We start from the raw sequence: 16,959 nt of genomic DNA on the forward strand, positions 1-16,959 counted from the left end.
TCACAATGGCATGGATGAAGATTGGCTTACAGTCTAGTGGACAAGGGGGAATAAGTGTATTTCAGGTTGGGAGATAACTTGTGGGGTGAGCAAGGATTAAAGCTGGGATCATAGCTGCTTACAGGATAAATCAAGGAATTGATAGAGGGGATAAATTTTATTATACAAGTTCAATGATAATTAAAGTAAGGTTGTAGTGTACAGAGTGAAAAGGATGCAAAAGTGCTTCAGGAGATATAGATATGCTAAGTGGATAAATAATGCCGTGGAATTAAATCAGAAAATCAGAAGTCTTGGGTTAAGAGTGAAAAGTCAAAAGTTTAAGGGAACACCTTCACCCAAAGGGATGTGCAAGTGTGGAATGAGCTGCCAGCACATGCGGTGGATGCAAGCCTGTTTGAGAAGTTTGGATAGGTACATGGATAGTAGAGATATGGAAGGCTATGGTCCCAGTACAGGCCAATAGGAGTAGGCAGTTTAATTGAATTTGGCACTGATTGGATGGGCTGAAGGACCATCTGTATGCTTTTAAGAGTCAGAGAAGTAGTCTGTTTCTGTATATAATTTAAAAAAACTGCTTTTCCAAAGAGCGAGATTGAAAGATGTTTATCTTCAAAGGAACTTGAGCATCCTCATAATACAGTAATGTATTGTGTACAGGTAACAAATAATTGGGAAGACAAAGAGTACATTGAACTTTAAGAGGTTTTGGGGGCAGGAATAAAGACATTGTATTCTTAGGTAGTCCCCCAATAGAGAATTAATTTCTCCCAATCTGATATCGTAACCTGAAGTTAACATTAGAATGATTGACACTTCTACAGATGAGACAGGAGGTAACTGCTTCAGATGTGTGTGAGATGCTGCATTCCTTCTGCTATTACAAAGGAGTGTGCATAAAGCCCAGAAATAATGCAGGACCCTGGCAATATGATAGCAAGAATACTGTGCACAGGTCAAGACTCTCCTTAAAGAATATATTTGTAACAACGTTCACCTGACTCCCAGGGTGATGGACATGGATTGGGAGATGACTTGTTTGACACAAGCCAGATATAGCTTGTGTTCTCTACATTTTAAACCCAAGCTGGGGTCTCTGAAATTAAAGGCCACAATTTCAAAACAAGTCAACCAGTCAAGATAGAGTTAAGAAACCTCTTCCTCCATTGTGGTGAGTCTTCAGGGTACTGCACCCAAAATGGCCATGTAGACTTATTAGTTGGTATTTTTAAGCAAAAGGATAGTTTTTGGACATTATGGATTATCCAGGTCAGCCATTTTCGCAAATTAGTGTAGCAAGTACATAGGCTGAATGGTTCCTGCTTTCCATATCTTCTAGCAGAGATTAGAATCTGAAGCATGATCTTCTTTAAGTTAGGTATTCAATAAATAAAAGTTTAGCACAGTGGTTACATCAATGCTTACAAATTCAAAACTTACCATTGTGCCATGAGGAACATGAGCTGTTGACTGCCACATTTCCCAGTCTTTATTTTCCACTTTAGTTAATGTTGCACAAACATGCATACACGATCCATTTTAACCACCAGATCAGAAATTATTACACATCAACAATATATTTTTCTAAAATATGACATTACATGTGCTTGATCTGCAAGATGTTTCAATAGCATTTGAAAATAACAAAGGAAAGGAGAGTTGGTCCAAATTAGTTAATAACATTTATCCAAGCCATACTAATTGGTTTCCCCAAATTCATTTTCAATACTCAACTAAACCTTCAGAATTACCTCAGTTTCTCCCATTCTTGGCTTTTCCAAAAAGCACTTGGTTTAATGGCAACATGTATGGCATACACCAGTCTGTAAGGAGTAGCAAAGAGAACCAGCAACACTCAGTTTCCTGTAAACAACTAACAGAGATACCCCAGTCTCCTGAAAGCCTGCATTACCATCTGAATGTAATATTCACTATTGATGACAAACTGTGGGGTACTACTAGACAAAAATTGGATCTTACACAGCATTGCACATAAGTGAAATATGGTTAAAATTCTTAAGTATCTCTGGAAGATGAGAATCTTGAGAGAAAACAAATGAAGAAACATCCAAGTGATGAGACCTACCCACAGGTAGTTGATTTTTCCCCCCACTCACATCCATGGTAGAAAACAATATTACACCAAACGTGTCCCAAAAGTAATTTAATATGCAGGTCAGTTAAAGCATCAGATGATTTTGTTCCATGACCGAAATGGACAAGAGATGACAGACTCCTCTCTATCTGATACCTAGCATGAAATGATCAACTGTTTAAACCTTGAGATTGCGGTTGTCACAAAAGCAGGCATTCAAACAATAACAAAAATTAAATCCATTTTATTATTCCAAACTTTGGAATAATCAAGCCTGCCATTTGTACTCTATAACACTTTGATGTATTTTTCCCCTGTGGGCATCTCTGTAATGAATTAGAGTGTGAAACTCTTGTATGAAGCAAATCTATATTCAATATGCATTGGTACAATTGAACTATGTTACTGTGACAGCAGAGAAAAGCTTAACCTCACACCCTGATCCTCAGATGCACCAGCTCCTTGTGTTGTTTTTTTATGTACAAGTCTTTTCATAAGAATGAGATATGTACAGTATAATCTCAACCTTCTACATCTTGTGAATAAAACTCAAGGCAGATAGATCTGCTCATCCTGGGCTGTTTCTTATTCACTTGTCTGTTGTTTTTGCCTTACAAATCTCATACTTATAAAGTCATAGCTGGTTAAAATTGTAGTAATCAATTGGTCCCTGCTGTTGCTACCAAACCAGTTAGCATTTTTAAGCGGAGGAATGTATAAAATTGCAATAAAACAAATATTTCCTATAAATGTTAATAGAAATTACGATAAATAGCCTTTCAACTGGATCTTTCTGCAGTCAAAGTCTCTTGCTTCCAGCTGATATGCCATGCAGAGAAATCCATATAAAATACGAACGGCTTTAAGGCTCTGCCAAGATAAATGGAGCACACACTTATGCGTGTGTACGCTAAATTATCACTAGAGTTTAGCTGCTTTGAACCTCTATGAAACAAAGCATCCAATCGGAATTGGGTGGTAAGCATTCAACTTTTGAGATTCTTAATACCATTGCATCTCTCACCCCCCCCCCCAACCCCCCATTTATGGTCTACAGAAATAAGACGCGGCTCTGAGGATTTGCACAATACACTGTTCTGGTGACTGCAAAGAGCGGTCCATCACAAAACATTAGAGCTTTCCAAGATAGTTTTACTGTTAATTCGTCCGCATCGATATTGGATTACTGTATAATATTGCCAGTCTGTGCAACGTCATTCTTGCAAGGTTTCTTTACAATGAAAAGAACTTGGGAAGGCTGATTTTTCCTTGTTCGGTGAGGTTTAAAAAAAAAAGTTCATCAAGAAAATACTTTCATCTTCACATACACGAGCTACAATCTGAATATTTTACGGACAACGCTAGCGAAAGACAAACCACCCACTTTATAGCACATTTTCGTCAGCCGGAGAAGCCTGCACACACCAAAAAGCATGTCATCATTTGCTGGAAACACAGAATACTCAATGCCTTGTAATTTAATTGTTCAGTACAAGCTTCCTACTTCATTGTCGCCTAACATATTATTACAGCATATGGCATACCATGTCCTACCAGCCCGGAACAAATCCTACGAAATGAGTAAGCCTGCGTGAATAACGGTGTAAATCACATCATAGCCAGAAGAGCACCTCGAAAGGAAACCCAAATCTTTTGCGAGCTCAGGGTTCTCTCAACTTTTATTTCGCTCTCTATTTCTATCGTCCCTGTGTATTTTTTTTATGTATTATTCAGCGATCCAAGACCAGCTAGCGACAGGATAGTCTGAAGCGGCTTACAATTTTAAATAAATAGCCCGACAGACTCATCTATTCGCATTCTCTTTTACACTAGGGTTAAAAAAATATTTTAAAATACCAGGAGCAGAAGTTTCAGCGACAGCAAGTGCAACAGAAGCAGCTGGAGATCTCGGGTATCCCCCCTGTACGCGGCGAGCACCTTACTTGGCAATACTGCAGTACTCACACCAACCAAAGTACAACCCGATCATCTGGGGCTGAGAGAGCGCGGGAGCAAAAGGAAAGCGATGCAGAAAGAAACTTTAACATTACAAGTGCATCTTTTTTTTCCCCCCCATTGAGAAACTCGGAGTTTGAAAGTAACTGGACACCTTTAACACCGGATTCACCTTCCCAGGACTCCAGAAATAAGAATCAATCGCGTTGATTTAATGATAGCACCCCAACATATCCCTCCACCCGCAGCTGGGCAGCAGATCAGCCCCTTTCTATACATTAGCTGCATCTTATTTTTGCAGGTCGCCCCGCAAATAGATAAAGATTGTATTTTACTCACAGGAATAGAAACAAGCCGTTTAAATATTTCCTGCAGTCTAACTCAAGCCGTCCGCCGGTTCAAAACACCTTTTTAAGCTTCAGGAGATCTCTCGGTCCTCTTTCGCAGCTTCTTAAGATGCTCCGAGCTGAACGATTGCAGGGCAGCTTTCCAAGGTGCAGTTTCTCCGCGTCTTTCTCCTCACTGAGCTCTTCTTCTTTCTTCAGCTCCAGGAACCCAGAGTGCTGACAGCGTTCAGTAAGAGAATGGAAGCGTACAGGTCTTCAAACCCATCGGTGTCCCAGAGTAAGCTGGGTATCAGAACGATCACGTTCCTGACAGCCACATCGCTCCACGAGTGCTTTCGCTGCGTCTATGCTCCAGCCACTGCTGTATAATCAATCTAGCCTGACTGAAACTAATAGGCCTCTATTTAACCAGCCAATCAATATCCAGGATTCCTTAGCTCGTCCCCAGAGTGTTTTACACGATTCGTACAAACAATGGGAGTTTTCTCGCAGTTGAAAGAATCTTTCTACTAAAATTATCCATGCAAAAAGTATCGTTTTAAAATAGCTCAACTGAATGCTATTTATGAATTGCCTGGAAATAAATGATTAAAAATAAAGCAGGTGGAGGTGTTAACTGAGTTTACTTGTGCAATGTTTATTTAAAGCCAGCCACAGCAAAACTCATTAAAGACTTCTCTTCAAAACTTACGTTCGTGTTATATAATCACTGATTCTGTGACGTATTGGTTGTGGTTTTCTGTGTGATTATTTTCTGTCGTTTGACACTCAATTTAAAACACGTTCTCGTGTTCTAATTTGCTGCTCCTTTCTGTGGTTGCTCATTGACAATCAGCAGAATTGATCATCAGGGCACACTTTGGAAAGTTCTCTTGGTGAGGTTATTCAGTGAAAGGCAAAAACACGGGTTGAACTTGTGTTTAGTATAAAGTCAGCCAGACACAGCCAGGACACCCGCTTGAGTTGTGCCAATTGGCCTCAGAGTCTGCAAGTCAAAAGTAGAAAAATATCTGAATTCTGACTCATGATTGCACTCATGATTGCAATCCATCACACACTGAACAAAAACGCGTTGACTTCGAGTTTGACGGTAATGCCAATAGGGGAATAGGTGAACTGTGGCTCAGAAATCAAAATTTTCTGGAGGAACTCACAAGAAGAAGGCAACATCTGTGAAGGCAAAGGAACAGTCAAAATGTTGATTTTGAGACCCTGGATCACTACTGAGTTTAAAGGGGAGATTGTCAGTAAAGGTAAAGGGGAAGAGTGTAACAAGTGGTGGTGAACCGAGGTGAGAAGAGGTTGATGGGCAGATGAAGCCCAGTGGAGAGGGTGGAGATAGAGATGGAGGATGAGCATTGTTAGGAGAAATAAAATACTGCAGTTTATGGAATATGTTAAGAAAGGAAGGCAAAGATTGGAAGCATTTAAGCCAGGGATGATTTTGTGGGTGCTGGAGGAACTCGGTAATTCAGGCAGCATCTATGAAGGAGAATAAATTGTCAATGTTTCAGGTCAAAACCCTTCATCAGGATTGGAAAGGACAGAGACAGACACCAAAATAAGAAGGTGGAGGAGAAGGGAAGGAGTACAAGCTAGCAGGTGATAGGTGAGACAAGGTGAGTGGGAAACGTGGTTGGGGAGGGTCATGAAGTAAGCAGGGAGGGGATAGGAAGAAAAAATAAAGGGCTGAAGGAGGAATGTGATAGGATTTCAAGAGATATTGAAACCCTGGCTGTGTAAAAAATGGAGGTGCATAACAGATAGGAACAAAGGAGGTGCTTTTGGAGAATAATAACTGCAAGAGGACAGATAAGAAAGAAATCAAAGGGTTAAAAGGAGGCATGAGGTTGCCCCGGCAGACAAGGTGAAGGAGAATCCTAAGGGATTCTACAGTTATGTTAAGAGTAAAAGGAGTGCCAGGGAGAAAGTTGGTCTTCTGGAAGATCAGAATGATAATCCAAGCGTAGAGCCAAAAGAGATGGGGAGATTTTGAGTGAATTTTTAACATCTTTAAATTACTCAGGAGCTGAACACAGTCTATAGAAGTGAGACAAAGTGGCATCATCTTCTTAATGGACTCTATACAGACAGGGGAGGTGGTGTTTACTGTCCTGAGAGAAATTAGGGTGACTAAATCCCCAGGGCCTGACAAGGTGTTCCCTCAGATACTGCAGTAGACAAGTGTAGAAATTGCCAAAGCCCTAGCAGAGCTTTATAAATCATTAGCAATTGTTGGGGTACTACTGTATTGAAAGAAAACCAATGTTGTTCCGTTGTTTAAAAAAAGGGTTCTAGAAATAAACCAGGAACATATAGACAGATGGAATTATAATGCAGACATGTGTGAGGTGTTGCACCTCAGCAGGAGCAGCCAATGCAGGGGGCACCGAGGAGTGTGGTGGAGTAAAGGAATCTGAAATATTGGTCAATAATTCATTGAAGCTGGCATCACATGTGGATAGGGTTGTAAAGAAAGCTTTCGGTACATTGACTTCATAAATCAAAGTATTGAGTACAGGAGATGGAAATTTATGATGAAGTTGTACGAGTTACTGTTGAGGCCTAATTTGGAGCACTGTGTGCAGTTTTGTTCACCTACCTACAGGAAAGATGGAAATAAGGTTGAAAAGGTACAGAGAAAATTTACAAGGATGTTGCTAGACCTGAGTTATAAGGAAAGATTGAATTGGTTAGGACTTTATTCCATGAAATGGAAGACTGAGAGGAGATTTGACAGAGCTATACTAAATTATGAGAGGTATAGATAGGGCAAATGCAAGCAGACATTTCCCATGGAAGTCAGGTGGGATTGCAACCAGAGGTCATCAGTTAGGGTGAAAGGTGAAAAGTTTAAAGGGAAAGGGGGTAACTTCTTCACTCCGAGGGTCTTGAGATTGTGGAATGAGCTGCCAGCACAAGTGGTGCATGCAAGATCAATTTCAACATTTGAGAGAAGTTTAGACAGCTCCATGGATGGTATAGGTATGGAGGGCTATCGACCAGTGCAGGTCGATGGGAGTAGGCAGTTTTAATGGCTTGACATGGACTCGATGGGCTGTTTCTATGCTGTTCACTTCTACGACTATGTCTCTAGAAGTGGATAGCGAAGGTAGCCAGATAGAATATGGGGCGCTTCCTTCTGGGTAACATCCAACCTGATGGCACAAACATCAAGTAGATCAACCGCTGATAATTACTCCCCTGTTCATCTTTTATTTTTCTATATTAAGGTTACTCTCTTGCCTACTCCCTTCTCTTTACCTACCCACCAGCTTCATCTGGTTGCCCTCCTTTTTTTCTATTGTTCATTAGCCTCTTCTATCAGATCCTTTCCTTTAGCCCTTTATCTCTTCTGTCCAACCACTCCCAGCTTCTTACTTCATCCTCCCTCAGCCACTCACCCTCGTCTCACCTATCACCTTCCGTCCTCCTACCTTTTTACTCTTACTCTTTTTTACGTAATAGAGCAAAATACTATGGATGGTAGAAATCTAAAACATAATTAGGAACCACTGGAAATATTCAAAACGTCAGACCGGATGAAAAAATGGTGGTTGGGAGGCAGTGATGAAGCATAAAGTGAAGGGCCTGTGCAATGCTGCATCTCTAAATAAAACATAGTGCTACTTCACAACTAAAAGGATTTGGCCTTGGACATTATCTGTGAGGAATCTGCACTTCTCTCCATGACCATATGAACGTCCTTCAGGTCCTCTGGTTTTCTCCCATACCCCGATGAAGTGTTGGTTGGATAATGAGCTCTAAAGAGATGAACTCATGAGAGAGAAGTTGTAGAAGTATGTAGACATAAGGAAAACGAGAAAGGGACAAAAGGGGACTGGTAAAATCTAATGAGTTGAATGGCCTCCCCTTGTATCATTATAAGTTCTCTCCTGAGTAATTCAACTATCTATTATCCAATTACACTAATTTTTATTCTGTGGGTGTTTCTTTCATTTGAATACTTTGATACAATGCTGCATTACATGCATGGAATATCCATTCTTGTGGTGTATAATAACAATATTCACAGAATTTCTTATAAACTATCTTTTGTTCAAAGCTATCCCAATGATTCCTTAGAAACTTTAGATTACATGGTGCACAAATGAAGTAGATTTGTTGCAAAGGAGGAGGCTGAATGACACAAGTGGGTGTTGAGTTTCCTGAGTCACGAATTAGGTTGCTCTTCTGCTGATGTACCATTTCACACAGAAAGTAAAAAAATGGGTGTATTTAACTCAAAAGCAATCAAAATGCAGACCCTGGATATTCAAAATTAATACAAAATGCTGGAAAAACTTAATAATTCAGGTGGCATCTAAGGAAAGAGGAATAGTTAACTTTTCAGGTTGATGACCTTCATCAGAGTATTGATGAGAATTCCCTGATCGATACAGGTCAGGAACTGAATCTAAGATTTGTCTATTCAGATAAAAGGTCATCAACTTAAAACAGGCTCTTCCTCTTTCTGCTGATGCTGCCTGATCTGTTGAGAATTCCAGTCACTTTTTTAAACTTGTGTATATAGATCATGAATGTATCTATTACGAGGAAGTTTCCTGTCTCTCCATTGGTAAGTATAACATGTCACAAGCAACACACACAATATACTGGAGGAACTTATCAGGTGAGGCAGCATCTTTGCCAGTCCTGCTGAAGGGTCTCGGTCAGAAATATCGTCTGTACATTTTTCCATAGATGCTGCCTGGCCTATTGAGTTCCTCCTACATTTTGTTTGTGCTGATTGGATTTCCAGCATCTGCAGATATTCTCTTGCTTATACTATGTCACAAGTATCCTGTATAGACCTTCCTTTCTATTGTTTGTCCACAACACAGCTGTCAAGGCAGTCCTGCCCACAGATAAGAAGTGTTGAGACTGAATGAGAAGACAAGACCATAACAGACGATAGGTCTTGTATTTGTCTAGTACCTTTCAAAGCATCCACAACATTTCTTCAGTCTTGAAATATTGCCACTGTTGAAATGTGGCAGATTTACAGCAAATTTCTAAAATGTGCAGCGGTGATAAGTGTAGCAATGTTAATTGAGAGATAAACATTGGCTACGATCGCAGGAATAATCATCCTGCCCTTCTTTGAAATAATGTTATGAAGGGAATAGATGGGACCTTAGCTTAACATAGGGATTGCTTTGTAGCACCAGTTTTCACCGCTTTCTTCCAGTCTTTGGACCGGAAATTGAACATGGAATTTTTTTCACTCAGAGGTGAGAGTTATGCTAACCAGTCCATACCAGGCACTAATTTCAGCTTATTATGGCCATGCTTCAACATGGCTCTCCATCCTCTATTGTGAAGTAAATACTGTGGAATAGAGTTTATAAAGAAAGTACAGATACATTCATACATTTAATGCAGAGTTCTGTATCTCACCACAATACTCATGAGGAATATGCCCATTGTCCATGTGATGGTGAGCATTAAAGAATCAAGTGGCTTCAAAGTAAGATTCTTGATGAAATAGTGATTGGAACAGAGCCAATATTTTATGTCTGTCTGATAAATCATACATTGTCCCTGAATACTGTATATACGCAATACACCAAGCATTGCTGAAGATTAATCATCTATCTTGGTTTATTAGATTAGACTAGAGGATAGGCTTATCCAGAAAGTGAATTACTTCCCATTGGGAATTGAAATTCTTTCCACCACAAGCAAATTCTTTCTCCTGCTCGGAACACTGGCTTGGCAGCCTGGTTTCAGTTAAGTAACGTTGTTTTAATGATTAAATGCCGCTGTTCCAGCGCTCTTGGAAGTTCACTGAATCTCAGCATTTGCCACTTTTGCCAAATGCTCACTTACGTAAAGTCAGACAATTACATTACTCAGGGTATTCTGAGTCATGGTGGAAAGATCACAACTGAGAGTTAAACATCCAAGAATACACATTGTATCAAAAGAATAGGCAGGTAGGCAGACGGGGTGGGGTGGCTCTGTTAATAAAAAAAATGAAATAAAACCTTAGAAAGAGGTGACATAGAATTGCAAGATGTAAAATCCTTTGGGTAGAGCAAAGAAACTGCAAGGGTAAAAAGTCCCTGATAGGAGTTACTGGATGTACAGTCTTTCAAACATTAGCCAGGATGTGGGCTACAATTCAAAGATGAAGTGTTCTAAAGTGTGGCTGAGGCAACCATGGCTACAAGGGAAGTCAAAGGCAGCATAAAAGCATAAGAAATGGCATATACAGTAATACAGCAAACATTAGTGAGATGGTAAAGGATTAGGGAGCTTTTAAAAACTAATGGAGGGAAACTAAAAGCCATGAAGAGAAAAGATGAAATATAAAGGTAAGCTAGCCAATAATAAAAAAAAGTGGATACAATAAGTTTTTCAAGATATAAAGAGTAAAAGAGAAGAGAGTAGATATCAGACTGCTGGAAAGGTAGTAACGACAAAGAAAGGGAAGAGGAAATTAAATATTTTGCGTCAGGCTTTACTGTGGAAAACACTAGCAGAATGCCAGAAATGCGATAGCGTCAGCGGACAAAAGTAAGTGTTGTTGCTTTTACGGAGGAGAAGGTGCTTAGAAAGCTGAAAAGTCTGAAGGTAGATTAGTCACCTCGAACAGATGAACTACACCCCAGGGTTTGAAATGTGGTAACTGAAGAGACTGTGGAAGAATTAAGCAATGATCTGTCAGAAATCACTAGGTTTTGGAATGGTTCTTGAGGACTGGAAAATTGTAAATGTCACTCTACTCTTTAAGAAGGGAGAGAAGCAGAAAAAAGGAAATTAAAAGTCAGTTAGCCTGATTTCAGTGGTTGGAAAAATGTCGGAGTCTATTAAGGAGGATGAGGTTTCAGGGTACTTTGGAAGCAAATGATAACATAGACCAAATTCAGCATGATTTCCATAAAGGGAAATCTTGCCTGACAAATCTATTGGAAGTTTTTGAGACAGGATAGACAAAAGAGAGTTGGTGGTTTTTGTTCATTTGGATTTTCAGAAGGCCTTTGACAAAGTGCTGCACATGAGACTGGTTAACAAGATATAGCCCATGAGACTAGAGGAAAGATACTAACATGCACAGAAGATTGGCTGATTCAAAAGAAGCAAAGTGTGAGAATGAAGAGGGCTTTTTCTGATTGGCTGCCAGTGACTAATGGTGTGCTGCAGAGGCTAGCGTTGAGACCATTTTTCACATTATATGTCAATGACTTGGATGAAGGCATTTTGGCCAAATTCGCAGATGACATAAAGATAGGAGGGGGGAGGGCAGGTAGTGTTGAGGAAGCAGAGTGTCTCTAGAAGGACTTGGATTTTGAGAATGCGCAAAGAAGTTGCATAAGGACAGCAGTACAGACACAACAGAAGCATTTCCATGCAGGTCTGGAGCAGAGCTTGTAAAACTGAGTCTCCATAGAAGAGTTTTCATCTAGTGGAGCAGTCATCTTGGGAGCGGTCTGAAACAGAGTGGTAAGGATTTGACTCAACAGGCTTCGGCAAGAACAGATGGAGGTGAGGTAAGTAGTTAAGTTTATTTCTTATTGCTTTTTCTAAGTTAACTCTTGAAAGAATAGAGGCTATGTCTGAAGGGCCAGTCTGCATGTCAGATGTGGGATTTCCAGGAAACTTACAGACTCCCGGATGGCCGCATTTGCACCAGGTGCATTGACATGCAGCTCCTAAGAGACTGTTAGGGAACTGAAGCTAAGGCTCAATGACCTTCAGCTTCTCAGGGAAAGTGAGGAAGTGATGGACAGGACATACAGGGATGTACTCACCCCAAGGCGACAGGAGACAGATAAATGGGTAATTGTCAAGAGAGGGAAGGAAGAACGTCAGATAATGGAGAACACTCATAAGGCTGCCCCCCTCAACAATAAGTACTCCATTTTGGGTACTGTTGGGTGAGGGGGGAAACCTACTTGGAGGAAGCAAAACCAGCCGTGCCTCTGACACCAAGTGTGTCCCTGTGACTTAGAAAGATAGAGAAGTGAAGAGGATGGCGGCAGTAACAGGGGAGACAAATAGGTGATATTGTGGATTTAAGAAAAAAGCGTTGATCGTAGTTTGCCTCTCAGGTGCCAGGGTCCGTGATGTTTCTGAATGCATCCACAATAACCTGAAAAGGGAGAGTGAGCAGCCAGAAGTCATGGTACATATTGGTACCAACATCATAGGTAGGAAAATGGAGCAGGTCCTGAAAAGAGAATACAGGGAGTTAGGAAGTAAGCTGAGAAACAGGACCTCAAGGATAGTAATCTCAGGATCTCTGCCTGTTCCACCCAGCGGTAAAGATCCAAATAGAATGAGGTGGCTGATAAATGCATGTTTGAAGATTTGGAGCAGGGGCAGGGTTTCAGAATTCTGAATCACTGGGACTTCTTCTGGGGCTGGTGTGACCTGTACAAAAGGGATAGGTTGCATTTAAATCCGAGAGGGATCAATATCCTTGCAGGCAGGTTTGATAGAGCAGTTGGGAATAGTTCAAATTAATATGACAGGGGATGGGAACCAGTAAGATAGAGCTGAGGATGAGCCAGCAGGTTTAAAAGTCGACGATGGGTGTAATATGAATGTTAGGAAGGACAAGCCAATGATTGGGTACAAATGCAGAGAGGGCAAGGATTTAAATTTTACCACAGAGGCAAAATTCAAAAGTGTGGAGGATGCAGAGCTGAAAGTGCTGTACTTAAATGCATGTAGTATTCGGATGAACATGTGGCACAATTACAGGTTGGTCGGCATGATGCAGTGGGGATCACAGAGTTGTGGCTGAAAGGAGATTATAGTTGGGAATTTATTATCAGAGGATATACTTTGTATCAAAAAGACTGATATGAAGGCATAGGCAGTGGTATGGCTCTGTTGGTAAGAGATGGAATTACATCTTTAGAAAGAGGTGGCGTAGGGTCAGAGAATGTCGTATCTTTGTGGCTGGAGTTAAGAAAATATAAGGGTAAAACACACATTATAGGAATCATATGTAGGCCTCTAAATAGTATCCAAGATGTGGGGTTGAGATGGGGTTGTAATGGGGGACTTCAATGTGCCAGAGATTTGGGAAAATCAGATCAGTGTCAGATTGTAAGAGGGAATTTGTTCATGCCTGCCAGATAGCTTGAGCTTGAACCTAATTGGGGAAAGGTTATCATAAATCGGGTGTTGTGTAATAACCCATATCTTATTAGGGAGTAAAAGGGAGGTGAGGGTTGATATTGGATCACTGGAAAATAATGCTGGTGAGGTAATAATGGGGGACAAACAAATGCAGATGAACTTAAAGTAATTTGCATCAGTCTTCACTGTGGAAGACACTAGCAGTGTGCCAGAAGTCCGTGAGTGTCAGGGAGCAGGAGTGAATGCTATTGCTATTACTAAGGAAAAAGTGCCAGGCAAACTGAAGGGTCTTACGGTGGATAAGTCACCTGGACCCAATGGACTACACCCCAGAGTTCTGAGAGAGGTTGCTGAAGAGATAACAGATGCATTGGGTGTGGTCTTTCAAGAATCACTTGATTCTGGTATGGTTTCGGAGGACGCTAAAATTGCAAATGTCACTGCACTCTTTAAGGGATAAAAGAAATTATAGGCCAATTAGCCTTACCACAGTGGTTGGGAAAGTGTTGGAGTCCATTATTAAGGATGAGGTTCCAAAGTACTTGGAGATTAATGATAAAATAAATCAGTCAGCATGGCTTCAGTAATGGGAAATTTTGCCTGACAGGTATGCTAGAATTCTTCTAGGAAGTCTACCCTGCTTATTACAAAGGAGAGATAGTGAATGTCATTAACTTAGATTTTCTGAAGGCATTTGATAAGGTGCCACATGTGACTGCTTGACAAGATAAAATCCTATGACGTTACAGGAAAGCCACTGGCATGGATAGAGGAATGGCTGACAGGCGGGAGGTAGCAACTGGGAATAAAGGGGACTTTTCTGGTTGGCTGCCAGTGACTAGTGATGTTCCTCTTTGGTCAGTATTGGGACCGCTACTTTTCACATTGTTTGTCATTGATTTAGATAATAGATTGATGGCTTTATAACAAAATTTGCAGATGATATGAAGAAAGGAGTAGGTAGTGTTGAAGAAGCAGGACTTAGGCAATTTGGAAGAATGGGCAAAAAAGTGGCAGATGGAATGCAGTGTTGGAACATGTATGGTAATACATTTTGGTAAAAGGAACAAAAGTATAGATTATCTAAATGGGGAGAAAATTCAAACAGAGTTGCAGGAGGACTTAGGTGCCTGCATGCAAAACTCTCAAAGTTAATACTCAGGTAGAGTCTGTGGTAAAAAAGGCAAATGCAATGTTGGCATTCATTTCAAGGGAATAGAATACAAAAACAAGTGTAACCCACAGGTTTAGCTAGCAGCTTAATCTAGGGGAAGACAGCCTCTGGCCCAGCCAAACTCGAGAAATCTTGCTTGGGTGGATGCTGTGTGGTGTGTTTCCTTGTTATAAGTAAGCATCACAAAATAACAAACAGTACACATTATGCAATTAAATGATTGAGATTTAAAATTCTTAAGTTGACTATAATGGTCATTAAATAAAAAAGGGAAAAAGAGTTCATTCTCATGAATCAGTCTAACGTGCAATGTTAGAGCTCACAGTTTTCCTGTCTGCTCACTCTCCATCGATTCTCCCCCCAGGCATTGACTCCCGACCCCATTCCAAGTCCACTTCATTCTGCAGACTACGACTTCCCTGTTCTGGCGTCTTCTCTTTCCAACTTCTGCCGAACAAAAAACCGCACAACCTTCACTCGAGCACACAAGAAAGGAAACCATCTCCCCTCATTGGCCAGCGCACATTCTAAAGCCCCCGTTATCTCTAGTCATAACCCAAACACTGCGCTACAGAAAAACTATTACATTAGCAGGGATTCCTTTCCCAGGTCATTACACAAGATAATGCGGAGGCTTTATATGACATTAGTTAGGACCCACTTGCAGTTTTGGGTTCCATATCTCAGAAAAGATATGTTGACTTTGGAGAGGGTCCAGAGGAAGGTTCACAAGGATGATTCCAGGAATGAAGGGGTTAACAAATGGATCATTTGACAGCACTGGGCCTGCACTTACTGGAATTTAGAAGAATCTGGGGGAATCTCATTGAAATCTATTGGATGTTGAAAGGACTAAATAAGGTGAAGAGAATATTTCCTATGGTGGGGGTGTCCAGAACGAGAGGGCATGGCCTCAAAATTGAGGGGCAACCCTTTAGAACAGAGGAGGGTTGTTTTTTAGCCAGAGAGTAGTGAATTTGGAATACTCTGCCACAGACAGCTGTGGAGGCCAGGGCTTTGGGTATAGCTAAAGTGAAAATTGATAGTTTCCTGATTGGTCAGGGCATCAAAGGTTATGGCAAGAAGGCAGGTGTATGGGTTTGATTGGGATCCAGGATCAGCCATGATGGAATGGCAGAGAAGACTCGATGGGCCAAATGGCCTAATTCTGCTCCTCTGTATTGTGGTTTTATAAACTTTCCTTTATCAGTAAAAACTACTAGCAGGGACATTACAGCTTGAAGGTTGAAAACAGAAAATCTGATAAGATTTTGCAAATGGCTTCCCAAATAAAAAAACGTTCAGTAGTAAGATTCATATGTAAACAAAAGAAATTCTGCAGATGCTGGAAATCCAAACCAACACAAAGTGCTGGAGGAACTCAGCAGGACAGCAGCATCTATGGAAATGAATAAACAGAGACCCTTCTTCATGATATTTTGTTCTTACATATGCTATATTCATACATTAAAACACTGCAGGCTTATAATCCATGATGTATTCATACATCTTTCTCATGTTTGCTTAAGACATTGAAGAGGGCAATTCAGCCAATCAAGTCAGAGGTTTCGAGTACAATCCCATCATCCCACTTACTTTTCATTTAACCTATTTCCTCCCATATAACTATTGTCTCTACTTGTTCCCCACTCCACCCTATTCTGAATACAGTCAGCAATGTCAGGTGACATTTACAGCAGCCAAGTATTCTTCCTGCCTGTTTTTTAAAATAATTTTTGTTATTGAATTTTCAAATAGGTTACAGAAACAAAAAAAATTATCAACCCTTCCCCCTCCCCTTAACCCCTCCCCCCTAACATATCCCTATAGAAAAAAAAAGAGAAGAAAAAAGAAAGAAAGAAAGAAAGAAAGAAAGAAAGAATGCCTGGATATCGGAAAATCCCGACATGCTCCATGGAGTTCATAATAGCTTTAATATGTATATTTACTTCTTTCCCCAGATAACCAATAATTTTATCTTCGGAGCACCTATATATTTAATCCTATCTTTTGTAAATAAGGGTGCCAAATTTTCAGAAATATTTCATATTTATCTCTTAAATTATAAGTAGTTTTTTCAAGTGGAATGCAGCTAAAAATTTCATTCTTCCAACGATCTATACTTAAGTATGAATCCGATTTCCAAGTAACTGCAATAGCCTTTTTGGCTACTGCCAATGCAATTTTTATGAATTCTTTCTGATATTTATTCAATTTGGATTTTGATTTTATCCCTTCAATATCGCCTAGTAAAAATAATGTTGGATTATGTGGAAGTTGTATTCCAATAA

The 16,959-nt window shown here is 40.3% G+C and overlaps 1 protein-coding gene across 5 annotated transcripts in view; it reads right to left on the bottom strand.

Annotated features, from left to right (window-relative positions):
• Positions 1 to 4,772, bottom strand: part of LOC140713762 (cadherin-18) — a 638,248-nt gene extending 633,476 nt beyond the window's left edge. For 4 of the 5 annotated variants that reach the window (XM_073024255.1, XM_073024253.1, XM_073024256.1 and 1 more), the window contains exon 1: positions 4,391 to 4,772. The gene's annotated coding sequence lies outside the window, so the exon portion shown is untranslated. Of the gene's footprint in view, positions 1 to 3,952; positions 3,971 to 4,390 lie in introns of those variants that run through there. The other variant, XM_073024259.1, reaches the window with a different exon arrangement.
• Between the last annotated feature and the right edge of the window lie 12,187 nt (positions 4,773 to 16,959).

This window comes from Hemitrygon akajei, chromosome 20, assembly GCF_048418815.1.
Source record: "Hemitrygon akajei chromosome 20, sHemAka1.3, whole genome shotgun sequence".
NCBI classification, from domain to species: Eukaryota; Metazoa; Chordata; class Chondrichthyes; order Myliobatiformes; family Dasyatidae; genus Hemitrygon; species Hemitrygon akajei.